This window comes from Felis catus, chromosome D3 (genome assembly GCF_018350175.1).
Source record: "Felis catus isolate Fca126 chromosome D3, F.catus_Fca126_mat1.0, whole genome shotgun sequence".
Classification (NCBI taxonomy): Eukaryota; Metazoa; Chordata; class Mammalia; order Carnivora; family Felidae; genus Felis; species Felis catus.
The window spans coordinates 39,737,119-39,752,478 of record NC_058379.1 but is presented as its reverse complement, the minus strand read 5'-3'; the positions used below and the strand labels follow the sequence as shown (position 1 = coordinate 39,752,478).

The 15,360-nt window shown below is 39.5% G+C and overlaps 1 protein-coding gene across 9 annotated transcripts in view; it reads right to left on the bottom strand.

Annotated features, from left to right (window-relative positions):
- The window catches only part of DLGAP1 (DLG associated protein 1), a 1,131,601-nt gene that overhangs the window by 774,610 nt on the left and 341,631 nt on the right, over window positions 1-15,360 (bottom strand). For all 9 annotated transcript variants that reach the window (XM_045042034.1, XM_045042033.1, XM_023241780.2 and 6 more), the window contains one exon: window positions 245-392. The gene's annotated coding sequence lies outside the window, so the exon portion shown is untranslated. The remainder of the gene's footprint in view (window positions 1-244; window positions 393-15,360) is intronic.

Genomic DNA, 15,360 nt, shown 5'->3' with positions numbered 1-15,360 from the left:
TAAGTCCCTATACTTTACGTAAGTAATAAAAATAACTTTAAGTACATCAGCATATGCTTAGCGAGTAATAAACATTTCAATCCATATACCCATGTTTTTTTGCGGTAGCCTATTTTTTCCCCATCCAACATGTGTCTGGTTATTTAACGTAACTCTCCCATTTCTAACAAGGCAGAAAGATTTCAGAGCAGCTCATGAGGTCAGATACTACCTGCCAAGAGCAAACATATTTTCAAACTCTTACCTGATCTCAGTGAGATGAGCGTGATCTGTTCCACAACCCCATTGACGTGAGTTAACTGGATGTGTGCTGGTCCCTTCCAGAAAGTGTACCGGGAAGAGGGATGAGCAATGACCACTGAAGGTGCATCCAAAGCACCATTCACAAAGTCCTGAAACACAGGTGGCGACAGAAAACGAACACATATCTGTTAAAGCTGCGTAGTTACTTTTTCAATATTACACATACTTGTCAAACCACATGAATACCAGCCTCATCGTATCTTTTCAGCGTAATTCATTGGCAGGCTAACCTACTCATCAAGAATGTCGGCTCTGGGTCCAACGCCCAGACTTCATGTCACATTTCAGCCACCCACCTCCCTCTTGGACAAGCTGTGGACACCTTCTGCAGATGACTACGAAAGGAACCAATTAATAAAGGTGCTTTCAACAGTGGCTTAGTAACGAGTAGTTATTTCCCTTCCCTCATGTTTCTCCTTTTCTCAGCGAAAGAAAAAGAGAACACTCGTTTATTGAGCATGTACTATAAAGCAGTGGGTGGTACTTTTTAGAAATTCTTATTTCATCTTCAGCTGACTTATTACTTCTCTTTTGCAAATAAGGAACCCAAGATTCAGGCAACAGGTAATTTATCCAAATTACACAACAAGACAGCAGTACAACTGGGACTGAAGCCACGTCTGTCTGATTTTCCAAAGCCTTTGCTGCTTCTGAACTCCCATGTTGGAAGAGTGATTTGGAATATTTTGATGCTATCCATAGCAAAGAGCAAATATATCAAGTTTAGCTGTTACTATTGGTTTCATGAAAAATACTAGTTTTCATAAACTTGCCTTAAGTTTATACTAAGTTTTACGAGATAGAGTGCAACTGAAATTAGCCAATGAAACTCAGCATGTGAAACACATTAGAACATTCAAAGAAATTTTTCTACTTAATTATCATGAAGGAGTGGTTTATACTAACATTTACTACCACGGAAAGATAATGGACAAAAGACAACTTTTTCAAATTACTTATCAAATTTACAGAACAATTAAGGCTATATACTAAGTCAATTTGATAATTTTTTTCATTATAATAGTATCTTTATTAGAAATCTGAATACAATAGACAATAAAAACATTTAACCTATTTCCACCACCTCATTATAGCCCTTGCTAACAACATGGTATATTATTTTCCAGACTATTTTTCTAAGGTGAGCTTTTTTCCCACACATATAACAACACTGTATTGTTTTACTTACTTAATATGAACAAGCAGTTCGTATTAACTCAATATGAACAAGCAGTTCAACGTTTCAATAGTTCATAAATATTTTATTAAATAATGTGTTATACACTTTACATAAAGTTTCACTTTTTTTATATTATGGAGCACAGATGCGTAATCCCTTATGACAATACCGGACTCCAACAATTCTCTTAAGGATTTTCTTAATTCTTATTTGGTAGGAAAATCACATCTGACCTGAAGTGACATGAAGCCACTATTTACAATGCTCAATATGAATATTCTTTTTTTTTTTAAATTTTTTTTTCAACGTTTATTTTTGGGACAGAGAGAGACAGAGCATGAACGGGGGAGGGGCAGAGAGAGAGGGAGACACAGAATGGGAAACAGGCTCCAGGCTCCGAGCCATTAGCCCAGAGCCCGACGCGGGGCTCGAACTCACAGACCGCGAGATCGTGACCTGGCTGAAGTCGGACGCTTAACCGACTGCGCCACCCAGGCGCCCCTGAATATTCTTATAATTTACAAAGAAAGTATTAATGGGTTTAACTATGGGCCCTTCCCCAGAACACCCTGGGGGGGGGCATTATATCATATTGCCTCTATATATTTCATATTACTTTTCTAATATCTAACCAAGTCTGGGGCGCCTGGGTGGCGCAGTCGGTTAAGCGTCCGACTTCAGCCAGGTCACGATCTCGCCGTCTGTGAGTTCGAGCCCCGCGTCAGGCTCTGGGCTGATGGCTCAGAGCCTGGAGCCTGTTTCCGATTCTGTGTCTCCCTCTCTCTCTGCCCCTCCCCCGTTCATGCTCTGTGTCTCTCTGTCCCAAAAATAAATCAACGTTGAAAAAAAATTTTTTTAATATCTAACAAAGTCTGATTTCTGAAAACTTTAGAATTTTTGATGAGCAGTTGCAGACCTAAAATAGTAACAAGGTCTCACGTGGGGCTTAGCATTTGCCAGGCATATTGTTTTAATTGCTTTACGTATAAAAATCCTCCTAATACCCTGACAAGGTAGGTACTGTAATTAACCTCATCTTACAGATGGGCACACTGAGGCCAAGGAGCCTCAGTAACTTGCTTGATTTTACATCAATAGGAATGACAGAACCACAGCCTTAATCCGTATAGTCTAACTCCAGCATCCAAATTCTAAACCAACGTTCCTAACCACTGGCTTCGCTTGCAGAGGTAGAATCACTAGATCGACCAGCATGTGCAAGATTTCAATGTATATTCACAGGCCGTCTTCTTAGAACGTGGTATTTGTGCTTGTCGTGACACAGAACGACAATCAGTTTGATTTCATTGCTGTCACTGGATCTAACTTTTACATTTTTGGTATTTGGCAGGCAAAGAAAATGAACTTCCTGGTTGGCTTTGATTTTAACTTGCTTTTTTGTGATGGTAAAGATGAAAATGTTTGCCCATATTTGTTACCCCGTTTGGTTTTCCTCCTTTCAATTATGATGGCACAACCGTTGCCTAGAGTTACAACTGTCTACTGGTATATTTCAGTTCCTTGGGCGCACCTGATGGCCTCCTCCAAGATTGTCACTATGTTGTCTGCTGGCGCTATTTCACACCTGCGGGAGAGACTTTGTAGCTCCGAGGCATGTGCATCTGGAAAAACCCAATCAACCCAGAGGGGCCTGACTTCCCACCCTACCTGCTCCCCACCCCTCTTTCATCCCTCCTTTCTTCCCCAATCTCCTCCATTCACATGACAACTGCTGGGATGAATGACTTGGAATCCCTTGCCATGTTCTCCCAGGAGGACTCTTCTTTGGCTGCAGCTTCTCCTGAGTCAGAAACATCCCACATCTGTAACACTGCTTGGTGCCTTTCAACAACTCCAGTCTGAAGTTCACGCCTTCCAGCTCTATACCGTTTTGCCCATTTTTATCACCTACCACCATCATCGGCATTCTTCATTGTTTGCTTAGGGAATACATTTTGATTGTTCCATGAGGAACTCATCCAATATTCCCATCTTCTGGTGTTAGCTCATCACCTCTGCCAACGTTTGGCTTTAGAGAGAATGAGAAGGCAAAGCAATGTCTCCTGTAAATCCTTTTCAAAAACCTATCAAATTTCTAGCAACACAAGCTGGAGAGGAGACTAATGCAACTACTTTTCAGCCAGTCCTACATGCGCGCGCGTGTGTGTGTGTGCGCGCGCGCGCATGCGTGCGGACATATGCACGAGCAAGACATTTATTATTCTAGCAGTATGTAAAACTACCGTTTGTTTTATGTCATCATTAATATTTGAGATTTTCAGTCTTTTTTCATTTAGTTATCTTAGTGGGCATATCGTGGCATTACACTGTGGTTTCAATTTGCCTTTCCCCCATGAAAAGTGAAGGTTTTAAAAATGTTTGACTCTGTGGATATTACCTACTGTGAAGTTTCAGTTCAAAGTTTCAATTCAAGACGTTGTCCACTTTGTTATTTTAGTTGTGGGCTTTCTTTATACATTCTGGTTAAGAATCTACTGTGTGTGTGTGTACATATACATAGACATATGTATATGTGTGTATATATATGCACATATATGTGTATATATGTGTATATATGTACGGTATAACCTTGGACTGTAACCTCTCCTGAAAGTGTTCCATGAGACGAGGAAACATTTCTTATAAATTTTAGGTTGATAATGAGGTCTTGCAATACGAGTAGTACATGATGCTAAATGTCACATGATCACAACTGAGCCAATGGTTCTTGAAATTTGATTTGATATTTGAGTGCTTTGGATTACAAACCTGTTTCTGGAGTGAATTATGCTCACAAACCAAGGTTTTACTCTAATTAGCATCATTCATAATATTTACTGTCAGTATTTTCTTAGGCTGGGGTGTATTTCACTCTCAATGAATTTTGGTTGAGTAAGAATCTTGTAGTTTTCCATTGATAATTTGTCTTTTAAGGTTCATGTTTTTCTTAGCTCTTATTTTGGGAAGATTTGCCCAGTCCAAGGTCATGGAAATATTCTGTTTTCTTATAGTGTTTTATTATTTATCTTTTACATATAGATTTACGCTCCATCTGAAATTGGCCTTTGTGTATGATTTAAGGTAGGAAGTGAAGAATCATTTTTCTCCCCATATGTATACACCACTGACCCATACCATGTTTTCCCTAATAAACTGCAATTTCATTTTTGTCACAAATATTGAGTCCATGTTTGTGTCACATTTTTCTAGATCCAAACAATGATCCATTTGTCCACCTTTGTGACGATACCACCCTGTTGTAGTAACTCGAACATTATAGTCTTGATATCTGGTTATTGGCATCTTCTGATTTTGTTTTTAGATCACATTCGTTATTGTTATCTCTCTTCCACAAAAAATTTACAACCAGTTGGTTATTTTCCAAAAAAGAAGTCTTTCATGATATAATGTTATCACATTTTTTTTCTTACAGTGAAGTATTTTCATTAGGAGCAATGGAAAAATTTTAACAAATTGAATTTCTATCTCAAAAGTCAATGGACATAGATATGGGAAGAACTAAGAGCAGAAGCCGAAACTGATCAGAGAATCAGAAAACAGTAGCCTAATGAAAGAATTAAGACTTTTTTTTTTTAACTGTAACAAAATATACATGGCTATTTTGACCAGAAAAACAAAGAGGAAAGGCAAAAAACTATGCAAATTAAGAAGTGACGAGGAATTAACTTTTAAAAAAGGTAAAATAAAAGAAAATCATAAGGGTCTATTCTACAAACATCTAAGCTTATAAAAGACATCTTTGCTTTCAGTTTTTTTTTTTCAACGTTTATTTATTTTTGGGACAGAGAGAGACAGAGCATGAGCAGGGGAGGGGCAGAGAGAGAGGGAGACACAGAATCAGAAACAGGCTCCAGGCTCTGAGCCATCAGCCCAGAGCCTGACACGGGGCTCGAACTCACGGACCGCGAGATCGTGACCTGGCTGAAGTCGGACGCTTAACCGACTGTGCCACCCAGGCGCCCCAACAGTAGGGAAGCCAATGCTCCAAATTTGGTGGCAAGCCCAAGGACTAGAGGAGCCAGCTTTCTGAAAGAGCTCCCAGTGGCCAAAACTAGAATAAAGTGAATAACAATGAATTGTAGCTCTTGGAATAAATAAATATCCTTGAGTCTATACTACAAATAAGCAATTGCATGAATAAAGAGGAGATAGCTTATTCTTGAAGTAGAATTCAAAGCAATATACAAGGAATGATGCAAATATAGTATTTTTGGGGGGCACCTGGATGGCTCATTCAGTTAGGCATCTGACTCTTCATCTCCACTCAGGTCATGATCTCACCATTCATGGGATCGAGTCTCACATTGGGCTCCTTGCTGACAGCACAAAGCTTGCTTGGGATTCTCTCTCCCTCTTACCCTGCTTGTCTGTGCGCGCCCTCTCTCTTTCTCTCTCTCAAAATAAATAGACATTTAAAAAAAGATTCGGTGTCTCACAAACATCAGAGTAATAATTACTGCAGAAGCAAGCACCACTGATAGAGGCTGAGGTTACCAGGGAGGAGTATATGGGAACACAGGATATTTGAATAGTCTAAAACTGTTTCCCCATAAGATACTTATTAAGTACAAATTTATATATATTATATATAACACACACACACACATACACACACACACATATCATTTGTAGTGGGGAAAATTGACAGATTCCACCTCAATCAAGCAATCAAATTCACTATCACCAGGAATGAAACATGTCAACATTACATAACTCCTGACATGAGGCACTGAGATCGCTTTATCACTTCTGAGGTGTTCTTGCCAAAATGAAGGACCTGAACTTAATCACGAGGAAATGTCAGACATACACAAATTGAGGGCAATTCCCCAAATTGAGCAGCCAGCACTCTTCAAAAACATCAAGGTCATGAAGATACATGAAGTTTAAGTTCCCCGCATCAAGGGAGGATTAAAGAGAGTTGACAGCTAAATGCAATGCATGATCTGGGAATGGATCCTGAAGTACAAAAAGGACATTTGTGGCACCATCAGCACAATTTAAAGAAGGCTTATGAATTGTATCAATATTAATTTCATCATTTCATAATTACACCAGTTATTACATAAGATGTTGCTATTTAGTGAAGCTGGGTGATGGGTTTTTGGAACTCTTAGTAATACTTTGCCAGATGTTTTGAAATTCAACTTGCTTCAAAATAAAAGTTTAAAAACATTTTACAACACTTGTGGAGAAGACTAGCACAACTCAAAAATAGATGAAAGGAACAAATACAGAAATCAATTGAGTTGAAACCAGGTATATGGTGGAAAAACCCAAAAGCTGTTTCTAGAAACTCTTAAGACGTTAAGAAGACAAAAGTGAAATTTAGCAGTATCACATGAAAATAAGGACATCTTGGGGCTCAGTCAGTTAAGCGTTTGACTGACTCAGGTCATGATCTCACGGTTTTTGGGTTCGAGTCCCATGTAGGGCTCTGTGCTGACAGCTCAGAGCCTGGATCCTGCTTCAGATTCTGCATCTCCTTCTATCTCTGCTCCTCCCCCACGCAGGCTCTGTCTCTCTCTCTCAAAAATAAACATGAAAAAAGATTTTTAAAAGAAAATAAGGGTATCTCTGCAGTAAATGTCAGAAAAAAACTTTATGCCAATAACTTACAATATAGGACAGAGTCACGAAACGCAGCCACACATATATAGCTACCTAACTGATGACCAAGATGCCATTGCAATGAATGGGGAAAACAATGAATTGCATCTTTTCAGTAAATGGTGCTTGATAAATTGCAAATGCATGTGCAACAAGAAATGAGCCTTGACCACTTCCCTCACACTTTGCCCAAAACATAAAAATAATGCCAGATGGATTGTACACTAATATGAAAGGGAAAGTCAGATTGCTTCTAGAAAAATGGCTCCAATTACAAAAACCTGGTGTTAGCAGATAGAAGTGAAATTTACACGTGACTGGTCCCATGTAAATTGGTGCAATTACTTTAAAAGATTGTATAGCTGAAGTTCAACAAATAAATGCAGAGCCTTTGGTCAGCAATGGCCCCTAGGTGTATCCTAGGGAATGACCATGTTCGTGCACCAAAAGATGTGAACCAGAATCTTCACAGCTTTTTTTACTCATGAAAACCACAAACCGCCAACAAGGAAAATGCTCATCAATAATAGAACTCATTAATAAATTATGCTGTATTTGTTCAACAGCTCTCCAGCCACCAAGGATATTAAGATATTGTTGCCTGCAACCCCATCAATCCTACAGAGATAACATGGGAGAAATGGAAACAAAAATCAAGCACAGGGTATTGCATTTATATAAAATTGAAAAAGATTATTACCATGAATTTATAGTGGAAAATGCATCATAGCGATTAATACCTCTGGAGGTACTAATTAGCAAGTATGGCAAGGGAGTACTTTGGACTGGTGCTAATCTTCTGTGCATTTATGCTAGCGGGCTCACGCAAGTATAACCCAGCACATCTCACGTTCAGAGTGCACACTTAAGATTCATGTGATTTACTTTGTGTAGGTTATGATTCAGTCCAATTTTTTTCCTGAATGCATCCTTTTGTTTTTTTCATTGTTGAAACACGCCATAATCTCAGAGCTTTCCGAAGGATGCACTTAAACCCAAGTGTTAATATCTGAGAATATATTCTTCCCTAAAATAACAGAAGAAAGCAAAATCATTTTTTTTTAATCTTTCAATCCCTTTGGTGAGAATGGATTCTTTAGTTATCTGTTTACTGCTTTGTAGAGCAAGAAAAGGTAAGATCCTGGCTTTTACTATAAATGCTGATTGTTCCATCTGTCACAGTGTTTATTTCTTCTCAAAAAATGCAAGGAGCTATCGGTTATTGGTGAATATTGCCGAGTTACCACTCTGAGCTATCTTAGAAAAATATTTTTAATTTATGTGTACCAAACTGACGGTTTTCCAAACATTTTAATGAGGAATTATGTTGTTTTAAACAATAGACGTCAAGCTATATTAAGGTGCTAACACAAAATAGGGTATTTCAATTTCCCTCAACATTAAACTACAATCACATTTTCCTCCAACGATAGGATTTCCAGTTTTCCGTATCAACTCCAATCCATCAACTAACAATAGTGAGTTTGAAATCTCAACTGCAGTCATCCATGATTTTCTCTGAAAGTCCCATTAAAAAAAAATGAACGTACAGTCTCTTAAGGATATGATATTCTGTCATGTAAAGCAGAATTGTAACTAAATCATAATCACATGAGATAGGAGTACTAGTCATACAAGTACTCATTTAGACCAATAGAATGTGAGATGTTCACGATCTCTATCAGCCTCTATACTACCCACAGGGTCTATACTAAGTGTCGTGAATATGGCCAGTTCACAATATATTGTTTTTCTAAATTCTATAAGGAAACACCCTTATGGCAAAAAGAAGTTCAATTATGATCAACATCTTCTGTTAAGGTAAGGCTGGGAAATACATCTACATTCAATTTTAAAAAGCACAATAAATTAAATCTGGCAACTGGGAGATGTTCCAATTATCTAGAAAATGTCCTTGTTCATCACCTTTCTGTTCAACACCATTTCCAAGTAAATGAGATATTACTGTGCATACATACAATGTCATTTACAGACCCAGGGAAAAAAATGAGGAACTACAATAGGACCATTTATAATCATATTTCCTCTAGAACCTTAGAGTTTCATGACAAACAAGTATTTTTGTCCATTATACTGGAGAGGTCCTCTTTTGACGTTTTACTCTGTTCATACAATATTTTTAGTACCTCTGAATTTAACTCTTCCCACTGCGATTACTAATGTTTCAATTTGTGGGTTTCATCTAATTACTGAAGCCTTATTAGAACCCAAATAGAGACTCATTACCTTATTAATCAATGCTCTCCAGGAGACTTAGACATGAATATAGGCTATGCTGTAGAAGTAACGACCACTGAACTCACAGCCTTAACACACACTTAAGTGAGCCCACTCAAATAGGAGCCATTTCTTTAGAAGTTTAACACAAGATGGACAAGTTAACCAAAGTAACCTGCACCACAGCACAGGTTACACTGGCTCCTGGCTCCACTAAAATCCTGCCCTAGCAGACGCTCCCAAGTTCTGCCTTTAGGATTCTGACAGTGATGTTAACACCACGCAAAGAAATATTGAAGAAGAATTACATAATCTGTTCAACCAGTGGTTAGTTTGTTTGCTGTAGATTTAAACGCTGCCACAGGCTTCTAGTGGTTGGCAACTCACACTGTGGAAAATGTCACTGGGCTTCGCTACCCTACTAGCTGTGCTCCACAGAGCAGAAAATTAAGCTTGACATACTTGGGGGAGGAGTTTTCTGGTTTGTAAGAATTTATAAAAATAGCCATACTTATTTATACCACGGTCACATTTGTAAGTTCTTAGTAGCTCTGAGATCAATTTAATTTTATCGCACATGCTAAAATCTTAGGTCATTCTCACTCAAAATCTAGCTAATTGTCTCTTAGAAACAGAAGTCTATTTACCTAACTTTAAGAGATACAGATACATACAGCACTATAAATTATTTTAAGATCTGTACCATGTGGAAACAAACTGAAGGGAAAAAATCTGTAACTGAAATCATGCATTTTCACTTCAGTTCATTCTGATTCTTTTAAAATGAAGGCAAATTTGAAGAGTTAATCACTTATCAAAATATGAGTTTCATTATGAAGAACCTAGATTTCATGCACAATTACAACCTATTACCCTAGGTTCAAATTTTACGTTATATATTTCCTTTGAACTATGCTAAGGTTTACAACTAATGATCCTTTAGTTTGTTTCAGCATATTGGAAATATTCAAATGTGATTTTTTTTCTATTGTTAAGTATTAATGGAAGAGTCCTACATCACAAATCGCTGCACTTAATTAAAAAATCTGAAATAAAACTATGAGGTCCTGAAATGTGCCACACGGTAAGATCAGTCAAGAAAAATATTCTAGAAAAGCTTGATCAACTTTTTCAATAATGCCAAACCCTGTATTTAATCACTCAGAGGCATGTGCCAATGTCAGCAGAATGAAGACACATACCTCCTTGTCTCTCGCCAGATTTCTTTCTTACCTGACTTTGGCTGTTCTCTCATGCAACCTAAAAGGTGAAGCTTATGCTTCTAGACTCTGCAATATGACAGGCCCATTTTATTATGCATGCCAGATGTCATGGCCTGCGGAGTAAAATGCTCCCAAATCTCTCCACTTCCTCAGCACCTTACCCATCACGTTTGTGCAAAGTTAGCCTCTCACCAATACTTCTTTCCATCACCATAGCTTGGAAAGCTATCCCTTCTGCCTTTTCACGTCCTACTGATCAAGCCAACGCCATTGGCTTAGTACCTGCTAAGTCAAAGTCACTGCTCTAATGGCTGTGAGCAACACACATGTACACAGACTACAAGGTAGCTTCCACAGGCAGATAAAGGTTCTGTGATTCTGGTTTTATGTAGTAGCCCCTGATGCCTGAAAAGTCTCCTAGCAGCTCAACAATCACATCCACTTACCTACACATGATGTCTTTTCCTTAAGGTTTCCATTTGAATTAAGAGGAACCAGTATTTCCTTTCCCCAACAATCGCCACCCAGAATTCTCTACATAGTCTTGCCTTTGCCCTTAAAACACACTCATGACCAGTATTTTATGGAAATGTCTAAGCCTATGTTCTTGTTTGACTTCACGTTTCCTTATCAATTATCCTTTGTATAGGACTCTCAATTACTTTTGTATAGATGGTTGTACATTCATAGACAAGAGGGGTCGCTTGTGACTTTTTTAGTCCTCAGCACAATTAAACCCTTATGTCCTCTGTGATTATGACGATTGTCAACCTGAAATTATAGATGCTCCTTTACTCATCCCTGTTAAGTCTTTTGGAACTGTATCATCAACACGCTATACATCAAGTACAAGATTAATAAATGCAGCAAAGCAAGCATTTGAGCAACAATTCTAGCTCTCAGAAAATCATGTTTTAAATGATCTTTCATAAATCAGGAGTTCATAACATTTAAAATACAAATCACACACACACCAAAGCCTTCTGGGTTTCAACTCTTTGCTCTCTGCCTTCTGAACACTTGGCCGCTCGTCTCCTGTTTTGTTTTGCTTTGTTTTGTCTTCTGTCTCTAGGTCCCAGGAGACCCGTTGGCTCAATAAAGGCTTCCCCCTGAGCATGGGGCAGCAAGTCACAATGCCTCCTTGATCAACCTTCCTGAGCTGACATGTTTCCAATGACCTTAAGTGGCTACATCTGTTCAGTCAAGTTATTACAAGCAGCATCAAGAGGGAGCCCCACACCCAGCAAAACAACCACAGCACAGACTCCTTCGGGTTCCCAAGGGGCTGCCGTCCCCTGCAAGTGGCACTTTTCAGGTTTCCCCTTTCTCCATGACAAGGTAATTCCTTCTTCATTATGAAAGGCTATCTACAGCTTTTTGCTTTTTGGATTTTTTTTTTTTTACCATGAACCAATTTAGCTTAGAGAAAACTGTTTTCAGTCTAAGAATGAAAACATTCTATATCCTAGAATGTGGAAACCTTCAAACTTCATATTTCAAATGTATTATTTATTAATACAGCTTATGCATTTGAATCTATTTTTTCCCTACTATGCCTTTCAAGCGTTCTTTTGGTCGTGTAGTTTAGCGTTAGGCTCACCAGTGTTTAATGAACGTATCTCAAGTGATAGGTACCTTGAAGTTACATATTCTCATCTCTGTGATCAACAGATCTATAGATTTAAAATATCCATGAACACAAATTCATCATTCCTACGTTGCCACTAAGTACTATACATTTTCCATTTCATCTGGGCAATCTTAGTGCCCAGATACGCACTACTCAATTGCATTCAGCTTTCATGCTGTGAAATGGAAGGAAACATTCACTGATCATCCCTCCCACTGTTGACAGGTTTAGGGGCTCTGTACTGAGCTCACGGCCCTTCATGCCACAGAGCAAGATCATCTCCAAACCTCATCTACTAAGCACAGCCTTCTTTTAAACCAACATTACGTCTATATGGATACGTGACACAGCAGCTGCTCAAAGTTTTACAGTATCGGCTGGGACTCAGTATTCAAGTTCTCTAAGAAGAGGCTGGAGGTACAGGTAGGCTCCCAATGTTTCTGCAATTACCCTTCCTAAAAAGCAATCTCTCCCTATGCATACATCAGAATGGGTAAGAAGATTGACAACACAAAATGCTGGCCAGGATGTGGAGAACCTGGGTCATTCATACATCACTGGTGGGAACGTGAAATTACAGAACCACTCTGGAAAACGGTCTGGCAGGATCTTATAAAACTCAACGTGGGTGGGGTACCTGGGTGGCTCAGTCAGTTAAGCATCTGACTCTTGGTTTGGGGTCAGGTCACAATCTCTCAGTTTATCAGTTGGAGCCCTGCATCTGGGCTCCGTGCTGACAGTGCAGAACCTGCTTGGGATTCTCTCTCCTTCTCTCTCTCTGCCCCTCCCCTGCTCGTGCTCTCTCTCCCCCTCTCTCAAAATCAAAAGAAAAAAAAAACAAAAACAAAAACTCAACGTGGGTGTTCGGTATTGAGGAGGGGATTCTTTGTGAGGAGCACTGGGTGTTTATGTAAGTGATGAATCACTATATTCTACTCCTGAAACTGGCATTACACTGTATGTTACCTAGCAATTAAATAAAAACGTGCCACAACGCACACATAACTACACATATACCCACACACACTCGACATGCACTTACCATACAACCCAGCGTTTGCACTCTTGGGCATTTGTCCCAGAGAAATGAAAAGTTAGTTCACCTAAAAACCTGTATACAATGGTTCATAGTTACTTTGTTTGTAACAGCTCAGAACAGCCAACAGCCTAAATGTCCCTCAATGGGTATAAAAGACCATGGAACGCCATGCAGCAATAAAAAGGAACTAACTCTTGTTAGGCACAACAGCTTGGATGAGTCTCAAGAGAATTATGCTGAGTATAAAAAGTCAGTCCCCAGGACACCTGAGTGGCGCAGCCAGTTACGTGTCTTTTTTCTTCTTAAGTGTCTGATTTTTTATTTTTTTTATTTTTAAGTTTATTTTTTGAGAGAGAGATTGGCAGGGAGGGGCAGAAAGAAAGAGAGACAGACAGACAGAGTCCCAAGCAGGCTCTGTACTGACAGCGCGGCTGTCGCGGGGCTCCAACTCACAAACCGTGAGACCATGACCCGGGCCGCAATCAAGAGTTGGACGCTTAACCGACTGAGCCCCCCAGGTGCCCCGAGTGTCCGACTCTTTTTTTTTTTTAATTTTTTTTTTTACATTTATTTATTTTTGAGACAGAGACAGAGCATGAACAGGGGAGGGGCAGAGAGAGAGGGAGACACAGAACGAGAAGCAGGCTCCAGACTCTGAGCCATCAGCCCAGAGCCTGACGCGGGGCTCGAACTCACGGACCGCGAGATTGTGACCTGAGCTGAAGTCGGACGCTTAACCGACTGAGCCACCCAGGTGCCCCAAGTGTCCGACACTTAATTTCAGCTCAGGTCACGATCTCCCCACGCTTCCTTGCTCGTGCTCTCTTTCTCTCTCAAAATAAATAAACATTTGAAAACAGTCCAACCCCAAAGGTTATATACTCGATGATTCTATTTATGTAACATTCTTGAAAAAACGCAATTATAGAGGTGGAGAACAGATTAGCGGTTGCCAAGGGGTCAGGAATGCAAGGCATGTGGCTTCAAAGTGGTGTAGCACGAGGGAACCACGTTATCATGGTCATTTCTGGATCTTGATTGTTCTAATGGTTATAGAAATGTACACATCTGATAAAACCATGTAGAATACACAGATACACACACACACATACACGGTACATGTGATTTCACATGATGGAATCTTCACCTCTGATATATGACCATCCGTTTCTTGGTTTTAATATGGTACTACAGTGCTGTAAGTTGTTTTGGAGGGAAACTGAGTTAAGGATACATCTCCACCTGTACAAGACTTCCCTGTACATTTTGTTTGCAATTCCCTGTGCATCTACCTTTTCAAAATAAAAGAGTTCAATAAGTAATCTTCTCTTGGGTCCCCCCCCCCCAGTCTTCTAGCTACTGCTCTCTGCTTCCCCTTCTGTCCCCTTTATAGCCATCTTCTCAAAAGCAGTCTACGTTTGCTGTCTAGTACCTCTCCCATGCCGCTACTTTAAACCTCTTCCAGTCATCGCTCTGACCCTTCCACCAGCTCTACGGAAACAACCCTTGTCAAAATCATCAGCAACATCCATGTTTCTCAGCCCAGAAGTCAGTTACTAATCTTCACCACGTATCTAACACTCCTGACCTTATGACTACATTCGACAGCAGTCATCACATGCATTCCTAATACTCTTTCTTTACTTCATGGACCCTCCTGGTTTTCCTTTGGTCTTAGGCGTGGCTCACTCTCAGTCTCATTTGGAGATTCCTCTGTATTTCCTAGGGATTTTTCTCACGTGACCCATTTCCTTGGTAAATGCACCCAGTCTCCTAGGTGTGACTTTTATATCCATCGACAACTCCAAAATTTATATCCCTCGTACAATTCTCTTCCCTGAACTTCAGATTTGTATGCGGCAGTCACGGCCAGTCTCTGTATGGATAATTCGTGGGCATCTTCAACTTCATGCACCCCAAACTAACGCCTGTTAATCCACCAAATCCCCCCACTTTAGATTTTTTCCTCTATCAAAACAGGTAACTCTGCATCTCTTGTAACACAAACTAAAAATATGGATTCTATTATTTTCTCCTTTGTCTCAGATCATGTCCAATCACAACTACTGTTGCCTCTACTTTCACAATATACCCTGAATCTAAGCACTTCCCATAA